This window comes from Pinus tabuliformis, chromosome 9, assembly GCF_031772625.1.
Source record: "Pinus tabuliformis cultivar Carrire ecotype Pingquan chromosome 9, CPIR1, whole genome shotgun sequence".
In the NCBI taxonomy this organism is placed as follows: Eukaryota; Viridiplantae; Streptophyta; class Pinopsida; order Pinales; family Pinaceae; genus Pinus; species Pinus tabuliformis.
In genome coordinates this window covers 734,219,407-734,243,556 of record NC_142307.1, presented here as the reverse complement: position 1 = coordinate 734,243,556, position 24,150 = coordinate 734,219,407, and positions in this window count along the sequence as shown.

Here is a 24,150-nt window from a genome sequence, read left to right as displayed (position 1 = left end):
TGGAAATTAGGTCAAAGGGAGGGAATGTAGCAAATTTGAGGCAAGAACCAGAGCTGGAGGATGGAGCAGGTGGTATTGATGGAGTAGGGGTAGGCAAAGAGGTATCATAGGCGCTCTGCAAATTATTTTCCAAGCTATTCAAACAAAGACTCGGAAAACCAAAGACCTAGCTACTTTAACCTAATCTGACCTAAATATCAGCAAAGAAAATGAACAGAATTTTATTGGCGACAAAATCATGTGAAATAGCTATGCAAACTAAGAAATCATGGACCTGAACATGTAACCACAACTGGTATCAACTTCCACAAATGAGAATATAACACTAACAATTGCATGACGAAGCAAAGACAGTGTTTTTGGTGGCGGCAAGGATGCCTTGGTCCCAACTCATGGTCCCACAAAGGGAGAGGTGAGATCAGGGGTGCTTGATAGCCTTTTTCTAAAGATCTTCTCTATTATCAACCTATCAAACCAATCTGAACATGAAAAGCCCTTTTAATCATCAACAATGGTCTAGGTAACCAAGGAAAACTTTAATCTACTTAATAGAAACTATTTGATAAAGACATCAATAACACATAACAGTACACAAAGGAAGCCTTGGCACTTGGGTTGGGCCCAGCCCCAAGAGCTGCAGGCTCCTAAGAAGAAGCTCAGAACTGGTGCCAAATGAAACTGCTTTCCATTACTAAAAAATAACCATGTCACAAAAGAAGTTGTATAGTAGAAGCTACAAAATGAGCTGAGAAACTAGCAGCACTATAGTGTTGAATACAATTGTTCAAAAAGTAACCTACGAAGGTTGGAAGCCTTCCTATTTATGCACCACGAGGACCTCCAACAGTCCTCATTGATTCGAGGGGCTTGGCTGTCCAAATTGCTAGTACTCAATCACTTCATAAAAGCTGCTCGGCTGCCCTTGGGAATCAACTTTGGTGGGCTGCTGAACTCCAAGTTGATGGTGGAGAACTCGAGGAAGAGGCCATTTAGTGCAGGAGGCACCCTCCCTACGAATCCTTAGCCTTTTCCCCTTGCATTCGGCTGTCAAATGGCTCATAAATGCTTGACCTTGGTCCAAAAGCTGTCCAAAAATCTACAATAAACACGTATTAGTCTTCATGGTCAAGTGACTATCCTCATTCATTCAATCAACATAAATATACTCAAAAGCATGCATAAACTATGAAGAATGGCGGATTAATGGAGAACAATAGGCAAAATGAGCCCAATAAATTACCCATTTTTGGGGCTCATCAATATGACCATAACATGACCTCATGAATCATGACTATATGACCCAATGATACATACAATACAAGTACATGTATTCATGAGCATTTTACATGAATATATCAATAAATACATGGCTGTTATGATCAAATCCTATGGACCAATGACTCAATGACATATCATGATTGTTACATCAACATTAGCTCATACATGTGGCTGCAAAATGAATCCATGAGACTCCTCCAAAACAAGGCTATCATTATGATGACTCAACTAACTAAGGACTAGAATTTCAACCAACATAAAATGACGATAAAATAACAAACACATTTTTGTAATAAACTGCATAAAATATCCTATACATGGTTGGTCCATGTATCATGTCATCTCAATGCGTCATGTGTCAGTGAACTCCTTTTATGCATGGTTGAACTATATTTTCAACCAACTTGTCAGTGAAATCAAGAACATATATGTGGCTAAAAATGTGAAAATGCACCTTTTTCTACTCATGGAAAAACATACGGAGCTAATACAAACACATGAGCGAGAAAAGGGAGAAAAAGAAAAAACAAATCATGAAGCTCCATACTATGCATAGTTCCCACTGAGCTCAATATAACTCCAATAGACAGGTTGATCCTATGGACCTGAAATGTGCATGAATCTCAAATGAACTCATCAAGTGATGTTGCAATAACTCGTACTCATCAACCTACCATACTTCTATCATATGCTCACCCTAAGTTTATGTACCTCTCATGAACTTTGCAATCCTCTATAAATAAGCAAGAAATAATCATGGACTACAGGAGGGGATTCTCTTCACTACTTAAAGAACTATTGCTCCTTCTTTATCCACATGGTCTTTCACTAGTTCTTTTCTTCCTTCACTGGTTTACTTCTAGGTTCTCTTTGTTTTTGTTGCTTTTGTCAAATTTTCCTTGAATAACGGGGAAACAAACAGTCTCTTTCCATATGGCCAAAGTTATGACATGTGTAGCATTCAACATGCCCAATATATGCAGAAAGAAGATCAAATATCCTACTGCTCATGCCAAATCTATACCTTACATGCAATGTTCTTCTCCTCCAATGGTTATATCTGCAATCAGATGTCTTATGGCCAAACATGTTACATGAATAACAATAACCATAAAAAGTATGATTATACATGTTGGTCAACCTCCTTGGCTATTGAAACTGATGCAATATCTGTTGATTAGATCTATACATTATGTTCTTGCAATTGGCTACAACATGTCCAAACTTGTGATAGTTGTAACATTCTACCTTATGCATGAAAGGAATAAAATGACTTTGGTTCCTTTGAAATTTTACAAATATTTCATGATCCTCTCTTGGAGAAAAATATTTTCCGAATATAGGAGCTCCTTGAGATTTCCTTCTTGGGTGCTATTGGTTTCTTTGATTACTATTCTTGTTGTTAGCATTTTTTGATATAGGTTTCTTTGGTTATGCTTTGTTGTTTTTTCCTGCATGTGAACTAGACTTGCCCTTTTGAAATCCAAGACCAGATTTATCCAATGGTGAAATTTGGATCTCAAGAAAACTATCCAAGGCCACATTAATCTTCTCCATCTTCCACTGCTTTCTCAAGGACACCACTTCATATTCTAATCTCTCACGCTTCTTTTTCTTGGTACTTCTTTGATCGAAGTGGATATTGGTGGCACTTGCCTATTGTTTGCTGTGGAGCCTGATTATCTTATTTATTCATAGGTATTGCCACATTGGACCCCATTTCATAATGTGGTGACAACGCGGCGTGTTACTTGTGTTACAGGGGGGGTCTAGGGGGAGCAACATTGACCTTTAGGGGGGGTCTAGATGTAAATTTTCCTTGTAAAATGATGTAATTTCGTAATCAGTCTAGGTTGTTCATTAGGAGAAAATATGACAGTAGAAGTTATGTTTAATTTAGGGTTTTTTTCCCTAGAAGGCAACCCCTCGCCATATATGAGGGAATTGTACTACGACTATGTATATGTGTATTCTTAACAAGAAAAAGAGAGGAGATTGTGTGAGAGAGAAGAGGGAATTACAACGAATATGATGTAGGTTGTATCTCTTCATTTTGCTGGATAATATAAAAGGAAGGACTAGTTGTTTCTCCATGGATGAAACCCAAATTGGGTGAACCACGTATATTTGTGTCTCTCTTGTTTTATGGGTTTTCTGTGTTTATATTTCTGCAATATTTTATGTGCTCCATTACTCTATAATATATAAATTTCTAACATTTATTCCACCTAGACCCCCCAGTCGGTGTCATCTGTTTCCTTGTTCATTTAAGCATTTACTATTTTTAGCAGTTTTTTGGGTCCTAAACTTCTAGAGCAGTTTTGACCCCCTAAACGACGTTTTTTGGGGGTCCACGATAAGCTCATTACCATAGGTAGGGGCACATAGTTAATCTTGTATTACTTAGTGAGACCTTTCAAACAAGGCATCGTACACACCAAACAGAGATAATATGACCAAGTTATGACCCCGGGAAGTTGGCCACCCAACTAACCCCAACGGGGCCCACAAACTCTTAGTGTTACATCTCTTGGGGTTAGGGTTTTGGTTTTTTAGGGTTTTCTCATGTTTTCCAATAATAAATAGGCCTTTGAGCCTCATTGTAACACAGTTCAGAGGCATGTAGCCTCCACATCCCTTCTTTGAGATAAGCTACCATCGCCCGAGTTATCTTATTTCCATTATGTTTGTAAGCATAGTTCAATATTTTTCTATTAATGAAATGAAGTGTTTTTATGTTGCATATCCGTGTTTATGATTATATCTCTAAGTTGTTTAATTCTTTTTTATGTTTGGATCACATTTCCTCATACCTTCCTCAAATTTTTCTGATTCTACCAATTTAATCTTTAAGCAGACAATATCCTCCTTGAGCTTGGCCTCATTATCATCACAATTCTGCAACAATTTTTCTTGATTCATGCATGCAACTATTAGTCTATAAATCTCATCTCTAAGAAAATTAATATCATTCTCGTCTTCACCAGGCACTTCATCATAATAAAATTCTAAATCCTCAAAATGGTAACTCAAAATAAAATCATTAGCATCTATACCTTTGGATTCATTTTGTTGGAATACCTTTGGTTCTTGATCATTTGATATCTACATATTATTAGCTAAACCCTTTGCATTAGAAAGAAGAGATTCTTGTGGCTGAGCTTCTTGATTTTGAAAGCCCTTCTTCTTATTCTTCTTTTTGTTGCTCTTTTTATCACTTTCCATATTCTTGTCGGTATCTCCAAATATCGATTCTAGCTTGTCCCACATTTCTTTGGCATATTTGAAAGCTAATAGCCTCTTCAAATCATCATCATAAATATTCTTATATATTATGCATCTAGATTTCACATCTTGCTGCAAAATTTTAGGTGCTATTGGATCATTGCCTCATCCTTCACACACTGGTCTCCAAATATTATATCCACAAGACAAAAATTGGGATTTGACATTTTTACTCCATAGCTTGAAATTTGCAGTAGTGATGACAACAATTACTTAAGAAGTCATTCTAAAAAAAATCAAATTTTTGCCAACAAACCCCAAATCTTCTCTCCAACAATCAAGTTGCAACCAATAGCTCCACTCCAATACCAATTGTTGGAAACATTTGATCACTACTAAGAGTGGGAGGGGGGGTGGGGAGGGGGAGTGAATTAGCAGTGTGAATTATTATCATTTTTTACCAAATGATACTTCTACATTGAATCACGCATATATTAACCAACAACACATTAGTTTATCTCATACACATAAACCATATAGGCAACTAAAACAAGATAATCATGAGAGAAATAATACACAACACCATCAAACACAACCACAAAAAAAATCACACAAGAGACACAAGATATCTAGTGGGAAACCCTTCACAGGGAAAAAAAACCACCCTTGTTGTTGTTGTGTTGCTTTGAATCTTCTATTAAGAAAAACATGTCTTTTACAGATATTTGTTGAGTCCCATCATCTAGGAAATTAGACCTCAAATACTATTGTCCGACACCCATTACCAGGAGACTCGATTTTATTGTTCAGTTCCTGTTAGGTCCCTATACTACTAGTGTAACCCCTTATTGTTATTAGTGCAACCCCCTTATTATATTGTTGTTCCCATGTAGTCCCCATAATGTTATTATTGTGCCCCATAGAAGCCCACTATTGTTATTGTTGTTCCCTTACATTATTATTGTTATGGCGGCTTTGATTATATTATGACCCTTAGACTCCTATATATAGAAAGAAAGTCTTGTCATTTGTATCATCCAAGAATTGCTCATTTTTGTAATGTAAAGTAGGTTCCCCCCTTGAAGAGGCTAAATCCTAAGGCGTTTATCTCTCTTTTCTATCTTTTTGTGAGCTGGTTTCATAACATTTGGTATCAAAGCTTTGGATTATAGGATTTCGCTACTCCAAATAGGCCTTCGTGGATTTTTCACTATAAATTTATTTTTTTCTGCGACGTTTCAAAAGATAAAAAAAACCCCATTTGAGAAAAAATCGTTCTGAAACTCGAGTCTGAATTTCATATCTTGTCTCACCATATTTTCGGAGATATGACCTGAGGAAGGTAGGGTTTTTGCAAGCTACAGAACTCCATCTCAAACAGATCATCGTGGAATTTTCGCTATAATTTGTTTTCTATGAAGTTTTAGATTCTTAAATTAAAACCCATTTGATCCAAAATCGTGGTGAAGCTTGGGCCTAAATTTCAAGTGTTCATTCGCTATATTGCAGAGATACGGTCCAAGACATTTAGGATTTCTGTAGGCCCCTGAATTACATCCCAAACAGGTGACCTTGGAAAAATCGTCATAACTCTCTCTCGGAGCATCTGATTCAAATTTCGTAAGAAATGACATAAAGAAGACAAATGGTAGTTTGTTGGGTATCATTTTCAGAACCTAAGGTCGAAACAGTGACACATGGCACATTGTACAAGTTCACTCTACTGAATCAGTCTATAATTAGGTCATCGCAGGCGATTGGGCATAACTCTTTCTTCGGGAATCCAATTGCGATCAGACTTGCGGGGTTAGAAAGAGGACTCAACGGGCTATCACAAGCTGATATTTATAACTTAAATATCCAAACATACAGAGTTACAATCATTTCAAGATCGAGCTCCTAAAATCAAGAAAAGGCAGTATGAGGAAGTTTGATGGCAAGGATGCGGTAAATTGGATACTACATATTAAGAAAGAAAGTCTTGTCATTTGTATCATCCAAGAATTTTTCATTTTTGTAATGTAAAGTAGGTTCCCCCCTTGAAGAGGCTAAATTCTAAGGTGTTTATCTCTCTTTTCTATCTTTTTGTGAGCTGGTTTCATAACATTTGGTATCAAAGCTTTGGATTATAGGATTTCGCTACTCCAAATAGGCCTTCGTGGATTTTTCACTATAAATTTATTTTTTTTCTGCGACGTTTCAAAAGATAAAAAAAACCCCATTTGAGAAAAAATCGTTCTGAAACTCGGCTCTGAATTTCATATCTTGTCTCACCATATTTTCGGAGATATGACCTGAGGAAGGTAGGGTTTTTGCAAGCTACAGAATTCCATCTCAAACAGATCATCGTGGAATTTTCGCTATAATTTGTTTTCTATGAAGTTTTAGATTCTTAAATTAAAACCCATTTGATCCAAAATTGTGGTGAAGCTTGGGCCTAAATTTCAAGTTTTCATTCGCTATATTGCGGAGATACGGTCCAAGACATTTAGGATTTCTATAGGCCCCTGAATTACATCCCAAACAGGTGACCTTGGAAAAATCGTCATAACTCTCTCTCGGAGCATCTGATTCAAATTTCGTAAGAAGCGACATAAAGAAGACAAATGGTAGTTTTTTGGGTATCATTTTCAGAACCTAAGGTCGAAACAGTGACACGTGGCACATTGTACAAGTTCACTCTACTGAATCAGTCTATAATTAGGTCATCGCAGGCGATTGGGCATAACTCTTTCTTCGGGAATCCAATTGCGATCAGACTTGCGGGGTTAGAAAGAGGACTCAACGGGCTATCACAAGTTGATATTTATAACTTAAATATCCAAACATACAGAGTTACAATCATTTCAAGATCTAGCTCCTAAAATCAAGAAAAGGCAATATGAGGAAGTTTGATGGCAAGGATGCGGTAAATTGGATACTACAGATCAAGAAAGAAAGTCTTGTCATTTGTATCATCCAAGAATTGTTCATTTTTGTAATGTAAAGTAGGTTCCCCCCTTGAAGAGGCTAAATTCTAAGGCGTTTATCTCTCTTTTCTATCTTTTTGTGAGCTGGTTTCATAACATTTGGTATCAAAGCTTTGGATTATAGGATTTCGCTACTCCAAATAGGCCTTCGTGGATTTTTCACTATAAATTTATTTTTTTTCTGCGACGTTTCAAAAGATTAAAAAAACCCCATTTGAGAAAAAATCGTTCTGAAACTCGGGTCTGAATTTCATATCTTGTCTCACCATATTTTCGGAGATATGACCTAAGGAAGGTAGGATTTTTGCAAGCTACAGAATTCCATCTCAAACAGATAATCGTGGAATTTTCGCTATAATTTGTTTTCTATGAAGTTTTAGATTCTTAAATTAAAACCCATTTGATCCAAAATCGTGGTGAAGCTTGGGCCTAAATTTCAAGTTTTCATTCGCTATATTGTGGAGATACGGTCCAAGACATTTAGGATTTCTGTAGGCCCCTGAATTACATCCCAAACAGGTGACCTTGGAAAAATCGTCATAACTCTCTCTCGGAGCATCTGATTCAAATTTCGTAAGAAGTGACATAAATAAGACAAATGGTAGTTTTTTGGGTATCATTTTCAGAACCTAAGGTCGAAACAGTGACACGTGGCACATTGTACAAGTTCACTCTACTGAATCAGTCTATAATTAGGTCATCGCAGGCGATTGGGCATAACTCTTTCTTCAGGAATCCAATTGCGATCAGACTTGCGGGGTTAGAAAGAGGACTCAACGGGCTATCACAAGCTGATATTTATAACTTAAATATCCAAACATACAGAGTTACAATCATTTCAAGATCGAGCTCCTAAAATCAAGAAAAGGCAATATGAGGAAGTTTGATGGCAAGGATGCGGTAAATTGGATACTACAGATCAAGAAAGAAAGTCTTGTCATTTGTATCATCCAAGAATTGTTCATTTTTGTAATGTAAAGTAGGTTCCCCCCTTGAAGAGGCTAAATTCTAAGGCGTTTATCTCTCTTTTCTATCTTTTTGTGAGCTGGTTTCATAACATTTGGTATCAAAGCTTTGGATTATATGATTTCGCTACTCCAAATAGGCCTTCGTGGATTTTTCACTATAAATTTATTTTTTTTTGCGATGTTTCAAAAGATAAAAAAAACCCCATTTGAGAAAAAATTGTTCTGAAACTCGGGTCTGAATTTCATATCTTGTCTCACCATATTTTCGGAGATATGACCTGAGGAAGGTAGGGTTTTTGCAAGCTACAGAATTCCATCTCAAAAAGATCATCGTGGAATTTTCGCTATAATTTGTTTTCTATGAAGTTTTAGATTCTTAAATTAAAACCCATTTGATCCAAAATCATGGTGAAGCTTGGGCCTAAATTTCAAGTTTTCATTCGCTATATTGCGGAGATACGGTCCAAGACATTTAGGATTTCTGTAGGCCCCTGAATTACATCCCAAACAGGTGACCTTGGAAAAATCGTCATAACTCTCTCTCGGAGCATCCGATTCAAATTTCGTAAGAAGTGACATAAATAAGACAAATGGTAGTTTGTTGGGTATCATTTTCAGAACCTAAGGTCGAAACAGTGACACGTGGAACATTGTACAAGTTCACTCTACTGAATCAGTCTATAATTAGGTCATCGCAGGCGATTGGGCATAACTCTTTCTTCGGGAATCCAATTGCGATCAGACTTGCGGGGTTAGAAAGAGGACTCAACGGGCTATCACAAGCTGATATTTATAACTTAAATATCCAAACATATAGAGTTACAATCATTTCAAGATCGAGCTCCTAAAATCAAGAAAAGGAAATATGAGGAAGTTTGATGGCAAGGATGCGGTAAATTGGATACTATAGATCAAGAAATATTTTGATCTACATGGTTTACAATTGTTACAAAAGGTACATATTGCATCTTTATATTTAAAACCGAATCAATTTTTATGGTATAAAGGGCTTTGTTCTCGTAAACCACTTGTCACTTGGTCAATTTTCACGAAGGAAATGATAGCACATTTTGAGGATACAAAGAGTAACACCTTCTTTAGCCAATTGATAAATCTCAAACAAAAGGGTTCAATGGAAGAGCACATTGAGGACTTACAAAAATTAAATATAAAGTAAATTATATTCTATAGAAGCAAAGGATTGATGTCTTCATAGGGACTTTAAAGGATAACATTCAACATGAGATTCATCTTTGGGAACTTGATTCACTGGAGAAGGCATTTAGGTTGGCAAGAAAAATTGAAAGCGAAATTATGGAAACAATGAATCCTACCACTCACAACTATAAATATGCAAGTGTTTTTCCTCCTAGACTTCCACAACCTACAAGGTTTACATGACAACAATTGGAAGAAAAAAGAGAAAAAGGGATTTGTTACATTTGTGGTAGCAAATACACTAATGGTCATAACTGTGCTAAGAAGAAATTATTTTACATAGATTGTGAAGAGGAGGAAGAAAAGGATCAAGAAACATTAAAAGAAGAGTATATACACCAAGAACCTGTTGGAAATAATACTGAGAGGGGGGGTGAATCAGTATTATCAGATCAGATAAAACTTTTTCAATTTCATACTCAGATTCATACACGCAGCTTCAGTTAAGGATATCACCGTATATACGCGACTTAGTTAAGGGCAACTAGCGTACATGCAGTAATCTTATGATTCAGTTAGCTTATCTTCAGTAAATGCATAAGAACATTATTAACCATATTAACAGTAAACAGGTGCAGTATAACAGAACAGATCATCACACATAAGGCATACACATGAACACCATGATATAAGGTGGAAACCCAATGTGGGTGAAAACCACCTGCTGCAATTTGTTTCTATCTTCCTTTAATAAGAAACTTCTTTTACAATGTACTGGTGCAGTCCTTTACCAGCACACAGGCTATAACCTGCAGAGGGCTACAACCTTCTTAGCTCTTGTACTAGCCGATCCATTTACTAGTACGTAGGTGCCTGCCTACAGAATGCTCCAACCTTTACTCGTTCTCCAGCTGCTCCTAGAAGGGAGCTACAACCCCCTGGCTCTTGTACTGGCTGATATGTTTACCAGTACGTAGGCGCCAGCCTACTGAATTCTACGATCTTCCCGGGACCACGTTTCATACATTTTCATACTGAATCCATAAAACAACCTGCATCATCAATCTCTGAATCACCCAATACTGAATCACTGAAACCCTGTCAACAACATAACAATAACCAGATCCAACTTCATCTTCAAATATCATACTTCACATTGTATACGCTACTTGGACAAACCCAACCTGCGTGTATACGCTCTTTTGCCAAAGACAACCTGCGTACAGATCTGCAAATCCTAACTTATAATTCCGCAGCTATATCAGACATCAAAACATACCCAGATCATAACAATAAACATGCGTCCATAGATCTAGTCTATCCACAGTCAAACCATATGAAGATAATCATTCCAAGCCTTGAGATCCCGTTCCATAGTTCATCATCCTCCACATGAGTGAAACCATGGTTCAGATTACCAACCCATAACCAGCATTTGGATCTCACACTTCATCAGATATTCATTGCTCCCTATATACCTTTGGCCTAATGATCTTCTCCTTATATAGGTTTAGGCCTTTCATAATACCACGGTCCAAAACCATAGTAAAACAATACCATCAACTCAATACTAGGGATCAACACGTCTGTCGAGATACTTTGGTCCAAAAACATAGGCTCAAGTACCGAGGACTAACTACCATGGACCAAAAGTAAGCTTTCCGACATGTACGCGCTTTTCTGTGCATGAAACTGCGTGTATACCCTACTTGATATATAGCGACCCTGCGTATACGCGACTTGGTATATAGTGAACCTGCTTGTATACGCGACTTGGTATATAGCGAACCTACGTATATGCGACTTGGTATATAGTGAACCTGCTTGTATACGCGACTTGGTATATAGTGAACCTGCGTATATATATTTTCTCTTCATACTTGTAGTCTGATCATCAATTCCTTGCTGCTATCCTTCTGCACTATGATTTGTCATTAGTGTGATTTACCATCAAGGACAACACTTGTCTCATAATGCCAACAATCTCCCCCTTTGGACTTGATGGCAAAGCTAACTTGTCACACTTAGAACTTGATCTTCTTGTTCCTTTGAGCTGTCCTGCATCCCATGCATTTAGTCACATCTGTAGATTGATCTAGTTATATGTAATCGAGATGTTCTTCTATGAGAGGGTTGCCATCAAGTACAACACATGCATCATAATGCCAATAATCTCCCCCTTTGGACTTGATGGCAACAACACCGAATCACTCTCCCCATTTGACATCAAGGGCAAAGGGTGGACCAAGATATTCTCTTTCCTTGATAAACATTCTGTTGTCCATACTCCCCCTGAGTACCTGCTGAAATCTCCAAATGTGCTCCCCCTTTGTATATGCCAAAGTGTACCAATCTGTCCATGCCCCCCCTGAGTACATGCCAAGTCTCTGTATTGCTGAAGTGTGTTGTTCATGCTCTTCCTGACTGAAAGCAAGATCTGCAAAAAGATGTTCTTCAAGAAGAACCATGAATTATACATTATAAGAGACCTTCCTATCACCAAAAGACTCAATACATACATCCATCACCCAACCAAGTGGGGATCATCCACCCAACCAAGTGGGGATACATCAGAAATTTACATATGACAACCAATCACATCTATCATCCCAGGCATAGTGGGGAAACCAAAATAGGCCGTTACATGATCTTGATAAAATAATATACATGACATAGAGATGAAATATCAAGACTTATGCAAAACACCAATAACTACTATCAGCAGCATCTGACAATCACTGTATATATCAGCAACCATGTTCTCCTTCTATTCTCCCTCTGCCTTTGTTTCACCTGAAACCAACAACAACTGTGAACCAAAAGCTTCTAAGATAATGCCAACAATGCATCATTGGAAGATTATCTGCTCCCCCTGAACCTGTGCCAGATGGTCTCTGTCATACCCATATCAGACTCTCTGCAACCAACATCTGTCCCTGCTGATTTCCTTCAAAACTCCATATACACATCTGCATCCACATAAACAAGCGTATATACGCGGATAGGCCTTATGAAACTCGCGTACAACCATTTCCATATCAACAACTGTAAATGTCCTGCAACAAGGTATGTCTGAACATAGATGTCAACTCCTCCTTCTAAACATCATCATGAAATCATTCACATTATATGTGAAACCACCATAGCCATTTCATCAAACATCAAGATCTACATGATCCAACTATCATCAACATATGTAAGTATCAACCTATCATCATATAGATAAGAGCTCATCATCATCATCTCTACCAGCTTTGAGCAATCATTCATGTATCCAACACTATCATCAACATCAACAATCCTCATCCATAAGGGCACCAAGAACTGTAGGAATCTTGCATCATAACAATATTATATGTCAGCAGCATCAAGTAATGAAGATTGTGAGTTAAGCTTTGTACTGCTCCCTGTCCTTATGAGGATCATCATATATGCACCATCTAAGAACCAATCCACTAATATGATCTGATCATCAAATATATATAACCCCAAGAAACATATGAGATCAACTTATAGCCACAACATATCATAAGCATCATCACCAAGGACTATCAACCATAATGCCAAAAATGCAATATTAAAGGCATATTCTCCCCCTCAACCTGTGCCATCTGTTTGTTGTTAGATCTGAACATGCATACATCAGTAGTAAGCATCAAGACATCATCATCATCAAATTAGGATTAAAACACTTCTAGCATCTTACAAGTATCAAGACATTTCAAGACATTCTCAGCAGACTGTAACTGTTAACCAATAGAGTAGATACTGGATTGAATCATATCAGACCCCTTTTCTGAGCTTGTCCCCACTGCTTTTCCACAGACTGACATATACGCGACTTTGCAGTGTATAACTCGCGTATATACGCGACTTCAATTTATGAAACTTGCGTATGAGTTTCAGGACACTGAAGTTTTACACCTTCAGCTCCCTCTGAGTTTATTATGTCTGTGTTGTGCTGAACCTGAGTATTTTGTGTTGTGCGACATCTTTCTGGCTGAACTTCCTTCTTCTTCCATATCTTCATGTGTGATGTTGTTTTCTCTTTTTAGTGAGATTTTCGTCCTTTGTTCCTGCATTCCTTTGCTATATGTCCAAGCTTGTTACATGCATAACATCTTACATGTTTCATATTCCTCCTGTAGCAATCAGCATCTTTGTGACCAAACATATTGCAAGCAAAGCAATATCTATTAAAGTGCCTTGAATGTGGAGATCTTTCTGCATGATGGTCTTGAACTCTTCTTCTTCCACATCTGGCTGCAACATGTCCAAGATTATGACATACATAACGTTCAACATTATTCATAGGAGGAGTGAAAGATTTTCTTTGAAGAATTTCTTTCCTTGGTTGATGATGAGATTGACCTTTCATCTCCTTATTGATCATTTTGGATTTCTCTTTATAGTTCCTTGCCTCACCTTGTGAACTAGATTCACCTTCAACAGATTCATGAAAACCAAGACCAGTCTTGATAATAGGAGACCTTTGACTACTAAGAAGATCATCCAAGGCTTTAGTACTATCTTGAAATCTCAACAGTTTATCCTTTTCTTCTAATTTACCTTTCAAGATATTTACCTCAACTTGAAGTTGTTCCTCCTTTTCTAGACATTGCTTCTTCATGTCTTCTTCAGCTTTCCTTCCTTCTTCCAACTGATGCCTTAGTTTGAGAATCTCCTTTTCTTGCTCTTCATTCAGATCCTACTGCATTTGACGAATTCTGAAGGCACATTCCAGTTCAGATTTTAAGCTGATATCTTCGTTTACCTGTTTTTCAATAGCTTGGAGTATATCTTTATTCTGCTTCTTTGATTCTTCAAGATCTTCCTTTAGCGAGCGGATCGTGGCTTCAAGACTTTCATAGTAACTGGATCGATCTCTGAGTTTCTTGATGGTTGTGCTTCTTTCATTGACTTCATCTCTTAATGATGTCACTTCACCCTGCAACTTTTGACATTGATTTTCCTTGTCCTTGAGTAACTTTCTTACCTTGTTTCCTTCCTCTGATTGAGCTTTTAGTTTGGTAACTTCTTCTTTGAAAGCACATTCCCTTTTGTTCAATAGATCTTGTTGATCTTTAATTTTGTCTGTAAGCCTTCTAAATACTGCCTTTATTTGATATCTTTCTTGTTCACCCATAAGAGCAAGTTTAGTAGTTTCACTATCACTTCCATCTCTTTCACAAGGAAATATAGCTGGAACATCAGAGGATAACACATTCATACCTGATAATGATTCTGAATCTGAAGAGCTTCTTATACCTAATCCCCAATCGATTCTCCCACTGTCATAGTTCTTCTGAGATGTCTTCTTCTTCTTAGGTGCTTTCTTCTTAAGCTTCTTTCCCATAGTTCCACGGATCTCCTTCAAGCGATCAAGCTTCTACCAAAGGACCTGCTCTGATACCAATTGTTGGAAATAATACTGAGAGGGGGGGTGAATCAGTATTAGCAGATCAGATAAAACTTTTTCAATTTCATACTCAGATTCATACACGCAGCTTCAGTTAATGATATCAGCGTATATACGCGACTTGGTTAAGGGCAACTAGCGTACATGCAGTAATCTTATGATTCAGTTAGCTTATCTTCAGTAAATGCATCAAAACATTATTAACCATATTAACAGTAAACAGGTGCAGCATAACAGAACAGATCATCACACATAAGGCATACACATGAACACCATGATATAAGGTGGAAACCCAATGTGGGTGAAAACCACCTGCTGCAATTTGTTTCTATCTTCCTTTAATAAGAAACTTCTTTTACAATGTGCTGGTGCAGTCCTTTACCAGCACGTAGGCTATAACCTGCAGAGGGCTACAACCCTCTTATCTCTTGTACTAGCCGATCCATTTACTAGTACGTAGGTGCCTGCCTACAGAATGCTCCAACCTTTACTCGTTCTCCAGCTGCTCCTAGAAGGGAGCTACAACCCCCTGGCTCTTGTACTGGCTGATATGTTTACCAATACGTAGGCGCTAGCCTACTGAATTCTACGATCTTCCCGGGACCACGTTTCATACATTTTCATACTGGATCCATAAAACAACCTGCATCATCAATCTCTGAATCACCCAATACTGAATCACTGAAACCCTGTCAACAACATAGACAACATAACAATAACTAGATCCAACTTCATCTTCAAATATCATACTTCACATTGTATAGGCTAGTTGGACAAACCCAACCTGCATGTATACGCTCTTTTTCCAAAGACAACCTGCGTACAGATCTGCAAATCCTAACTTATAATTCCGCAGCTATATCAGACATCAAAACATACCCAGATCATAACAATAAACATGCGTCCATAGATCTAGTCTATCCACAGTCAAACCATATGAAGATAATCATTCCAAGCCTTGAGATCCCGTTCCATAGTTCATCATCCTCCACATGAGTGAAACCATGGTTCAGATTACCAACCCATAACCAGCATTTGGATCTCACACTTCATCAGATATTCATTGCTCCCTATATACCTTTGGCCTAATGATCTTCTCCTTATATAGGTTTAGGCCTTTCATAATACCACGGTCCAAAACCATAGTAAAACAATACCATCAACTCAATACTAGGGATCAACACGTCTGTCGAGATACTTTGGTCCAAAAACATAGGCTCAAGTACCGAGGACTAACTACCACGGACCAAAAGTAATCTTTCCGACATGTACGCGCTTTTCTGTGCATGAAACTGCGTGCATACCCTACTTGGTATATAGCGAACCTGCGTATACGCGACTTGGTATATAGTGAACCTGCTTGTATATGCGACTTGGTATATAGTGAACCTGCGTATATATATTTTCTCTTCATACTTGTAGTTTGATCATCAATTCCTTGCTGCTATCCTTCTGCACTATGATTTTTCATTAGTGTGATTTGCCATCAAGGACAACACTTGTCTCATAATGCCAACAGAACCAACCCCAAAGAAAGAAGAAATGAATCCAACCATATCTTGTAAAGCATTGGCAAGAATTACCACTCCTCAAACTCTCAATATAGAAGGACATATCAAGAATAAAAATGTTCAAGAAGTGAAAGATCACATCGAGCATCAAGAAATGAATCTGACCATATCTTGTAATGCATTGGCATAAATTACCACTCCTCAAACTCTCAATATAGAAGGACATATCAAGAAGAAAAAGGTTCAAGTAGTGAAAGATCACAATGAGCATCAACAACAAGTTCTCCACTTTTAAAGGATAACACCACTTTGGTGCAGAATCGAATGAAACAACATGCATATCAACATCGCAGCGAAAGAAGTTTTAATGTAGGCGATTGGGTATTTTTACGGCTACATCGATACAAACAAATGTCTCTCAAGCAAGCTATTTATGAGAAGGAAATGTTGGCAATACTACATGCACTTAAGAAATGGTGACCTTACCTAATGGGAAGGCAGTTCAAGGTAAAAACAGATCATGATAGTCTTAAATACTTTTTAGAAAAAATATTATCTTCGAAAGAATATAAAAAATGGGTCACAAATATGTTGGGTTATGACTTTGAAATCATCTACAAAAATGGAAGCAAAATGTTGTTGCAAATGCGCTCTCAAAAAAGGATGAGAATGTGGAAGCATTGTTTTGTGCTATTTCTATTATCTAACTAGATTGGATAAACGGAGAAAGGGATGAATGGAAGAATATCAAAGAAGTGTCGCCACTCATTCAAAATTTACAGAAGATCTTAGTTCAAATAATATTTCCAGAACTTGACAAGGAAGGAAAAATCATATTGGAACTTGAAGCAGTCACAGAAACAAGAAATCGACAGCTACGAAATCAATCAATTTCGGAGTATCTCATCAAGTGGAAGAACTTACCCGCTGAAGATTCCACATTGGAGGATGATAATTTTATACAGAAGCATCCAGAACTACTCAAGCATTGAGGAAAACACTTTTTGAAGGAAAGGGGCATGTTAGGTCCCTATACTATTAGTGTAACCCCTTATTGTTATTAGTGCAACCCCCTTATTATATTGTTGTGCCCATGTAGTCCCCATATTGTTATTATTGTTCCCCATAGAAGCCCACTATTGTTATTGTTGTGCCCTTACATTATTATTGTTATGTCGAATCTGATTATATTATGACCCCTTAGACTCCTTTATATAGAAATAAGGTCTTGTCATTTGTATCATCCAAGAATTGTTCATTTTTTTATTGTAAAGGAGGTTGCCCCCTCGAAGAGGCTGAATTCTAAGGTGTTTATCTCTCTTTTCTATATTTTTCTGAGTTGGTTTCATAACAGTTCTAAAGACTATGTTCCCACATAGATCTAAGGAATACCATCCACCGAAAACCACCACGATCAACAATCCTCGCCCAACTCTGATTGGACTATCCAACTTCAATTGGATAGAGAAATTGTTCCTTCCACTAAAGCTTCAAAATCACTTTTCGACTCTCATGAAGGCACTATGCCTTTACTCTATGCAAACCTCGTTTCATATATTTTCACACTGGATCCCAAGACTTTCTGCTCAACTTGATTTAGCTCTGCAATACGATCTCCAACAACAAGACACCATCAATAAATCAAATAAAACACCACAAGCATATGCTCTCGACACTAGTAAAATAATAGCCGCAAAATAATATCAAATCACCAAAAAAATATACTCCAGTGGCATGCAAAACTCTCGAAAATAATCTATGCTACAAAAACCTCAAATTTGAGTTGAATACTAATGCATTGCTTCAGTAATCTTCGCCATTCACTGCCATTAACATTCATACATTGAAGCAATCATTCTCACAACTTGGTCTGAATCATTTCTCTTCTGTGCAACCTTCTTTAACTGACTCTCATACTCAACCAACCAACCCTTAGCTCCAAAGAAAAGTATATAAAACATGAAGGTCACAATTCGCCTTTTGCCTAGGATCAAGAGTGCACAAATTTGATGAAATAAATCCATGATTCCATTATCGCCACTACTTGTGCACTTAAGGTGTTCACATCATTGCAGGACTTTTTTAAACAATTCCCAACCTTTACAAATTAATATAGAAGCCTCTAGGAAGTTCCATGCCGAATTACATCTGATCTGTGCAAGGAATCCAAAGAAATTTTCATGAAGAAGCTCAACTACATGCACAAAACTAGCTGATATAGGTTGCAATCGCATGCACATGCTTTTCTTCCATGCGGTTGGAGCCTTTCAACCACATGCACAAGCCTGCATGGGTGTGGTTTGGGCAGATGTTGGACAAAACCAAAGATCCTTTGCTCAAGACCTCAACCACCTATTGAAACCTCTACTCTAGCTTCTATACAAGTCTCCAAACCTTTGTCATGTCCTTTGACACCTCTCTAAATAGTCTAATCATGTTTCCCAAGTGTCATTGCCAAATGGACCTAGAAGCCAACAAAAAAGGGTTGATTAGCTTGTGAACAAGTCCTCTACTCTCGACAAACACCTGCACAAGATGCAACACATTTGTACATACCTATAATCATTGTTGTAACACATTGTGGTACCTCAACCACATCCTCATCAAGCCAACACACTGCTACAGTAAGTCATCTCTAGTTCCTACACTAGGTCATGAGCATCGAGCACAAGAGAAACCATCAAGACATAATACCAAATCATTGCCATCATAAATTGTCATCATAAGGTTGACATCAAATCCAACACAATAAACACAATGTCAACTCACCCAACTGCAACCATGCTACAATGAAGACGTCCAAACAACAACTAGACTACATAGGTTTGACATCAATGTCAACATGATCTAGTTGCCATCATGAAACTGATGCCAACATCAACTAGCTGGAACCATGCACACCATAATGCCAACAACAAGAAGTCACCATATATGTCTTCTTTGTGCTCTCTCCAACCTTTGGAGACACTTCAATTAATGACCAAGCACTTTTGTGATCGTTTTCAAGTAATTTCGAGAATCATGATCTTAATATATTGATTGTTTTAGACCATATGCACATGGATTTCTCAAGGTTTCAAGTGGGTGGGGAGAATTTAAAATTTTAATTTGAGAAACCTGTAGTTGAATTATATGATCGTTGGAATAGCCTGCCCTGAAAAATTAGTCTGAATATCATCGCTGTGAAGAGAATGGGGAGACATCTAACTTCTATTTGTAGGCTCACGTCATATATTCCAATATTCATTATATAAAGTTTACAAATATTTATAAACATCAGTTGATTTATCAACAAGGGGCAAATAGAAAGTTCCAAGGATTCGAACATATTTGTAATCTTCACTCTTTTTTAAACTCTACGATGATCTCATTCTCTAATTACCATTCTTCTCTCAACCCCATCATGTATTCTTTGTGATGAAAAATCTCAAAACATTGGATATCCAGGGTTTCCATTGTGCCTTCACATGTCATATATTCCAATATTCATTATATAAAGTTTACAAATATTTATAAACATCAGTTGATTTATCAACAAGGGGCAAATAGAAAGTTCCAAGGATTCGAACATATTTGTAATCTTCACTCTTTTTTAAACTCTACGATGACTCTTTCTCTAATTACCATTCTTCTCTCGACCCCATAATGTATTCTTTGTGATGAAAAATCTCAAAACATTGGATAGCCAGGGTTTCCATTGTGCCTTCACATGTTTAGGTTGCATATAGGGAAACAAACCAGTTGGAGGTCTACAATCCATATTCCTATCTTACCACTCGATAATAGGAATGCATGGGTAGGAATTTTGAATTTTATCTTTTCTTTATTTGAAATTGTGGCTTTAACCTCTGAAATCTTTTCAATCACCATCACCTCGTTGGAGTCAAAGGATAAGGCTTCAATTCTCATCCAATCAATTTTCTTTTCAACCAGACGAATGTTGTATGAATGATTTTTGGCAAAAACGAGGTACAAATATCTTTGCAACTAAACTGAACCAGTTCCCATGGCGGAATAACCTCAAGGTCTATCAAACAAATGGATTTCTAGATACTATCGTCCATCACCATATTGTAGAGGAGGTGATTTACTAATGCCAACCTAACAATACTTGCGTCCAGGAACTATGCAATTGTCATCCATATGTCGTCATTGTATTTTAGAAACATAATATTGGTCAACCCAATATCAAAGCATTCATAGATCTAAATTATTGAAAAGTAAATAGATTATTTAACAACACATAGACCAGAATGTTCAAAAACCCCAAACAAAGTTTTCATGTCAATTTGATTTCCCATCACATTGTCATTGTTCAAAGTTGTGAGGCCATCTATATGTCCTTGTACTTCATGGTAGTGCAACACGCTATAGATTGTTGCAAGAAAGAGTGACCTATTTTGTGCAGACCAAGAAAAACTGTGTGCGGAATCTTGAAATGTTATATACGTGAAGGGTAGCACACCAACCAATGCCTAGGCATTCCTCCGTTCGACTACCAGAGAAAATTTTTTGTCCACAAATGTCAGGAACTTTTATGGTATGGAACCATTATTTGTGGTGGGTCTTGGGACATGTGGCATGCATCTCCTTTGGTTGTGAGAGAGTGAGAGGGATAACTATTTTTGAAGACCTTTAAAATAAACATAAAGGGTAGGGATAATGATGTATAAAATGCACATATGTTATTAAAGACCTTTAATATTAAACATAACAACTTAGACTTTACCTTTAAAATAGACATAAAGGGGCTTGAGGGAAAATAATGTATAAAATACACATGTTATTAAAGTTAAAGGGGTTGAGGGAAAATGATGTATAAAATGTACAAATGTAATAACATTGAGAATATATGGAAGGCCCATAATGTGTCAAGTATAGGGTTTCATAAGAATGATCACCAAAGACCCTCTAAAATAAACATAAAGGGGCTTGAGGGAAAATAATGTATAAAATACACATATGTTATTAAAGAGCTTTAAAATAAACATTAAAGGGGTTGAGGGACAATGATGTATAAAATGCACATATGTAATAACATTGAGAATATATGGAAGGCCCATAATGTGTCAAGTATATGGTTTCATAAGAACGATCACCAAAGACCCATAAAATTAAGGAGTAAAAGGGAAAACCCTTTATCCTTTTTTTGAAGACTTTTAAAATAAACACAAAGGGGGTTGAGGGATAATGATGTATATGCATATGTTATTAAGGACATTTAAAATAAACATAACAAGACTTACCTTTAAAATAAACATAAAGGGGTTTGAGGGAAAATAATGTATAAAATACACATGTTATTAAAAAGCTTTAAAATAAACATTAAAGGGGTTGAGGGACAATGATGTATAAAATGCACATATGTAATAACATTGAGAATATATGGAAGGCCCATAATGTGTCAAGTATAGGGTTTCATAAGAATAATCACCAAAGACCCATAAGATTAAGGAGTCAAAGGGAACACCCTTTCCAACATTCTTATGAGAAAAAATAGTGAATCATAACATTATTTTAGATGGAGAAGGCTTTTCGTTTTGAGAACTCAGTGCATAGATTAGACCTTTTCTCCTTTTTCTTTCTTTAGACTCATATGAAATTACCAAGATAGACCATGTCAAAATTACACAAATAGGTCTAGAAGATAAAATAGGAGAAAATTGATCCGGATTTAAATAGGAGCGCAACAAATTACAGAGATAACCATAAATATAGAGATGCAGCAAAAATAATACTTCATTTCATTAATGTAAAACACTGAAATATGCTTACAAAAAAGAAATGGAAATAAACTAGGTTGGGTGATGGTAGCTTATCTCTGAGTAGAGATGTGGCGGCTACATGCCTCTGAACTGTGTTACAACAAGGCTCAAAGGCCTATTTATTGTTGAGAAACAATGGAAAACCCTAAACATCCAAAAACCGAACCCTAGGAGATGAAGCGCCAAACTATGGGCCCCGTTTGGGTAAATTGGTACATCAACTTCCCGGGGTCGTAACTTTGGCATACGATCTCCATTTGACACACTCAATACCTCGCTAGAAAGATCTATCTGAGGACTACAACTTTCAAATGGCCAACTTTAGTCCCCGTTTTCTAGAAAAATGTCATTTAGGGCCTCAAAACGGCTCTGGAAGTTCAGGACCCGAACAAAACTGCCAAAAATAGTAAATTGTGCTACAAATAAGGAAACTGAAAAATTGAAAGAGATAGTTGTGGGGGTCCAAGTGGGATAGGCGAGTGGCCACCAACATCCACCTAGATCATTCCTCCCCCCTTAGGAAGCAATGGTCCCCATTGCTTTGAGTGCCTCCATGAGATGCTGAAACTTTTGCTGAACTTGGTCCCTGGTGAGTTGTTCTGTAATCTCTGATGTGTCTAGTGATGGTGGGAAGCATGTTCAAGGGCGGTCCACATTGAACACTCAGTGTAAGCCAAGGAATAAGGGAATGTTTTGCTCCAAAGCATTGTTTCCTACAGCCTTGGTAATGGTGTAAGGACCATATCGGAGTGGTCTAAGCTTCCGATGTGCTCTTGTAAGGCATTCTTCCCACAAATGCAACCAGAATTTGTCGCCGACTTGAAACTTGTGTGGAACCTGATGTTGATCATGCCACTGCTCGTACTTGGAATTTTCTAGAATGGAGCAACAATATATCAGCCCTTTGGGTAGAGGTGCTCCGGAGTCAGATCGAAGGAATGCGTGACTTGACAGTGCAACGGTACCCCTGTGGGTGAGGCGAAGATGTTCCTATCTTCTTTCATGAACGTATCCACCTGCTTCTGCTGCATGGAGGAACCCTTCCCGGGGGCCATTAATGTGGCTATGATCTTCCCCTTACTTTGAGAGAAAACTAGAAAGAAAATAAATTTCCTAGTCTGGGAGATGATCTTACTGCATTTCTTAGCAGATATCAAAGAGGTGGCGGTAGGTGGGGCTACCTCTAGTATCCTGTATAATGTATTGTTGAAAATAACAACAAGAAATGATAAAAATAGAATCCAAAAATTCCAATTTTAATTTGTCCTTGAATTAAAATTGTGAATTAAAATTGAATTTAGTCTCAAGAGCTACTAGGAAATAATTAATTAAGTTATTTTGACTTAATTAGTTGGAGAAATTCAAGTTAGAAGTCTTTCTGAAGTCATGCAAGAGTTATCCCTTAAGTTAAGGAGATAAGCCTTAAATTAAGGAGATAAGATTGAGTTATATTTGAGTTGTAATTAGTTAACTAAGTTTACTGAGTTAAGTCCAGTTAAATTAGTTCCAAACTGTTTGAGGAACTAATAAAGAGTTAACAATCATTTGATGCATGCATGCACTCAACTAGTGTACTCTAGTTAACTGAAGATTCCCTCATGAGAAACTCATGCATGTCTATTCTGAGAAAGAACCAGTTGAGATTAAAGTCAAGGACAGTGTACTATCAGTTGCATGTTTTCTCTTATAAAGAAAACTCATGCATGCAAAAGGCAGGAAGTTCCTTGAGGATTGCACAGTTCTGACAGTGTGTTAAAGCAGTGTTCCACTTGGTGAGGTGAGAATCATCCACTAGGAACAACGCAAGGAAATAGGAGCTTGGAGGGCAGAGATGAAGGCTTGTGAGAAGCCTAGATT